The sequence below is a fragment of the Castor canadensis genome, chromosome 5 (genome assembly GCF_047511655.1).
Source record: "Castor canadensis chromosome 5, mCasCan1.hap1v2, whole genome shotgun sequence".
Classification (NCBI taxonomy): Eukaryota; Metazoa; Chordata; class Mammalia; order Rodentia; family Castoridae; genus Castor; species Castor canadensis.
In genome coordinates, this window is record NC_133390.1 from 23,085,265 (window position 1) to 23,089,612 (window position 4,348).

Sequence of the window (4,348 nt, forward strand, 5' to 3'; positions counted from 1 at the left end):
ATGATTTTAGTCAGTCATATTTAATAAACAATTGCTTTCTAAAATTATTTTAGAGAAAAATGAATATATGCACAACCTCCTTCCCCACAACATTCCTTATAAAGGTGCTATACTGTCATTTTTGAAACTGAATCTATAGTGATCCTACATGGGCATCAGAATTTTCATTCTTCAAATACCTAATTTAATGATGATTTAAGATGTTTTAGTTGATGGTCAGCTGGTTCCATTGTTTTGGTACTGATGTGTGGGAGAAATATCGTGATATCAAGAAAGAAGGGGAAGAGAGAGAAAGAGAGAGTGAGGGAGAAAGAAAGATGTTTTTATTTTGATAAATATGTTCAATGTGTCTCATGTTCTAGAATATGATATTATTTGGAAAAAGTTCCATTAGCTTTTGAGAAGAATGTTATTTTGCAACTGTTGGACAAAATACTTGTAGATGTCCAGTAAGTCCATTTAGCCTATAGTATTGGCTAATTTTGAAGTTTCCTTATAGACTTTTTTGGTTTGGATGACACAGTTATTAGTGAGAGAGTAGGGTATTAAAGTATTCCATTAGTATTGTGTTTGGGTCTATCTGTGTTTTGAAAGCAAGTAGTGTTTGTTTAGTGTTGTTTGGTGCAACAAAATTTGGTGTATATGAGTTAACAATTGCTATTTCCTCTTGATGAATCATTCTTTTTATTAATATGAGTTTACCTTCTTTGTCTGTTCTGACTAATTTTGGTCTGAAGTCTGCTTTATCAGATATTAGTATAAGTACTCCTGCCTGTTTTTGGCTCCATTTTCTTGGAATATCTTTTTCCATTCTTTCTCCATAATCCAATATTTGTTTTTGTCAGTGAGACACATTTATGAAAGCATCAAGTGGTTGAGTCTTGTTTTTTTCTATCCAGTTCACTCTTCTATGTCTTTTAATTTCTGAACTGATACCATTCATTTTCGGTATTAATATTGACAACTATGTAGAATTTTTCTTTTTGTTTTTGTGATATTTACATTTTTTATGTTCCTCAATTGCTAATCTCCTTGCATAGTGGTATATATTCTTTCTTGTATATTCTTGAATTTGTCTATCTTCCTTTTCTGTGTGTAGGATTCCTTTTCTGTGTAAGGATCTTCCACACTGCTGGTTATTGTGGAACATTTTTATTTCTCCTTCAGTTATAAGGGATAATTTTGCTGGATATAATAATCTAGGATGTCAGCTGTTTTCTTTCTGGGCTTGAAATATTTCATTCCATGCCCACCTTGGATTTAAAGTTTGTGTTGGAAGTGTGCCGCTATTCTGATAGGTTTTCCTTTGTAAGTAACTTTCTACTTCTCTCTTACAGTTTTCAATATTCTTTTTTTGTTCTGTATATTTAGAACCTTAACTATAATATGTTGAGAGTATTCCTTTTCTGATCTTGCCTATTTCATGTTCTGAAAGCCTCCTGTGCCTGGTTAAATCGCTCTCTCTCTAGATTGGGGAAATGTCCTATATTTTTATTGTTTAGTTTATCTATGACTCTGATTTATATCCCTTTGTCCTCTTATGTACCTCTTATGTACTCATGGCTGATAGGTTTGGTCTTTTAATGTCCCAGCTGTCTTTCATGTCCTTTTCATGTATACTTAGTATTCTTCATTGTCTTTGCTGGATTGATCTAATCTTCAATTCCTGATATTCTATTTTCAACTTGTTCCATTATATGAGCAAGATTTTTCAATTGAGCTTTTTATTTGTGTTATACAGATTAAGAATGTGAAATGCTTCATGGATTTTCATGTCATCCTTACATGGGGCCATGCTAATTCGCTCTATAATGTTCCAGATTTAGTTTATGTGCTGTCATAGTGAGCACGTAATTTAAAATTTAAGAAGAATAAACATGTCAAAAAAGGTAAATAATACCTTCTAAATTACACACTTATTGATGCAAAAACAATATGCATCAATAGACTCAAATATAAATGTGTATATAACAATTTATAATGATTTTGCATGTTTCCAGAGCATTTTATAGATACTTATGATATGTCAATTAAGTTGCTTTTCTGTTTTATTGGTGGAAATTTTACCAGCATTACTGAAATCTGAAGTTAGGAACATCAGTTTAGCATTCATAGTCAAGTTCCAATACTTTTGTCTGCACCTGTATATCTTGCTACTCCATGAAACCTAGAAGGTGATTATTAAGTTTAAAAATGTAAGTATGTTCATTTATAAATTTTCAGAAAAGTTAAAAACAAGAATGGTCCCAAGAGTGAGTCACACTATTATAATGAATTGCAGACATCAGAGCCCAAATGGAAATTCCTGTATGTAAGTCACTTTCCAATCAAACACCAAAATCATTTTTGCTTGAGAATCTCTGAAATTTGTTTTCAAAGGAAGATTTCAAACTTAATTGATAATTTCAGAAATCTAAAGGACATTAATTAATATTTCAATATTACATTGTATACCCTGGGATAAGTATTATTTTAGGAAACAAAAAATTATCATGAAACTTTTAAAATGTATTTTTTCATTAAATAGATAAAGTTCATTGAAAACAAATTTATTTTATGTACATATATATATCAAAATTATATGTTGATCGGAAATTAAACTTGATTCTCATGTGAAGAAAGGAGGAGGGAAGATATCTTAAATGATAAAAGAGACATATTTATTTCTAAGGAGTTTATATGTCTGTCTAAACAAAAAACTCTAAATTTTAGATAGGTCAAGTATTACTTTTTTAAAGATAATGTTGATATCAATACTTTTATATATTTAGTATGTTAATAAATAATCTATTAATCAATTTGTTAAAAGTTGAACAAAATAAGAGTTGATGTTACATTTTTAAACAGGTTGTGTTATCTAACTTTCAGCAAGTTGCTTTCTCTGTGGGAAAGTTACTAAATTCACTCTATAAATAAAATGGTGACAACAATGACTTAAATTTGAGTATAAATATATTGTCAGCACTGATGTGTTTATAGTACACCTGTGTTGCTACTGGAACAAACACTTTTGTCTTAAAAACAAAGCCAGGTGAACTTGAAGTACTTGTCTTTTTACCATTGAACCATTAAATTTTTAATAACTTTAAGGTTTTAAATTATAAACAACTCTTTCAAAAAAGAGGATTGATTTGAAAAAGAAAGACCTACAGAGAGCAAAATAGGAAAACAAAATTCTCTTATTTTGGTTGTTTGTATTAACATTTCTCAAATAGCATCAGGTGATATTAAGATACAAGGTAAGCTCTGCAGATCTTTATGGAGAGACCAGAAAAAAAAATTCTTTCTTTTCTAAATCTTGTACTTAGAGAATGTTCCAATTTAAGTTGACATTGCTGCTATGAACAAATTTTATGTAAGTTTATTATACTACTCATGCAGAAGCATAGAAAGTAAGGAAAGAGAATTATATATTTCATTTCCATGATAACTCTATGAACTGACCACCTTTCAGGTACAGCAGATTAGCAAACTCATGCTGAGAGTCGATGAGGAGAATTTAATATGTGAAAGTATTTGCAAAATTTTATGAGGAAAATGGGAAAATTAGGAAACCTCAGGTTCAACAATTGCAGGCAGTATGTCCAGTCTTAGAGCTGAAGAAACATAGACAGAAATGCATGAACCAACTTCCTAGACAAGGCAGAACTATAAGAAATGAAAACATAGCTGCTGTGGCAGGGTGGGAGCTGGAACATACAGGAGGTCGACTTCTGCCAGAAACACTGCCTCCAGGAAAAATGTGTGAACCTTTAATCATCAAATTTTCTTCCTTTCCCAGATCTCCTTCTAGTGTTTCTTGTTGGCTGAAGCTAATAGGCAGGTGAACCTGGGAAATAGGTAGAGTCTACATGTTTCACCAATCAGAGCAGGTGGAGAAGTCAATCTGAGAACAAATAGGCAAATGACTATGAATGCCCTTTTCTAAAAACATTTATCTATTTATGCCTGTTGCAAATTTTAAAGTCTCTAATACATCCCACTTCCAAGACTGAACTTGAATGAATTAATCCTCCTCAGCATGGCCCTCAATTGCCTTTGCTATCTACTTTCAACCTAATATTACAAGTTCAGATTTTGCTCACATTAACTTCCAGCCATAATTATGCATACACTAAATATCAGTTTTTAACAAAGGGAATCACTTTGGGTCCCTGAATCTTGTTCATGTTATATTTATGTTCATATTTGCCCAGAATGTGTGTGCTCACCCTCTCCCCTCAACACTTCTACATCTGAAAATTGTTTAGGTATGAGGAAGCCAACAAAAAAAAGTATCATTCTGGTGGCTGGCCACTTTCATATTCTTTTTTTTTTTTTTTTTTTGCCAATAGGACATGAATAAAGG

At 31.6% G+C, this 4,348-nt stretch overlaps 1 non-coding gene across 1 annotated transcript; it reads right to left on the reverse strand.

The window, feature by feature from the left end:
* Nucleotides 1-1,744: 1,744 nt before the first annotated feature.
* Nucleotides 1,745-1,850, reverse strand: LOC141423642 (U6 spliceosomal RNA). Its single transcript, XR_012448481.1, has one exon. It is a non-coding gene; the product is annotated as a U6 spliceosomal RNA (small nuclear RNA).
* Between the last annotated feature and the right edge of the window lie 2,498 nt (nt 1,851-4,348).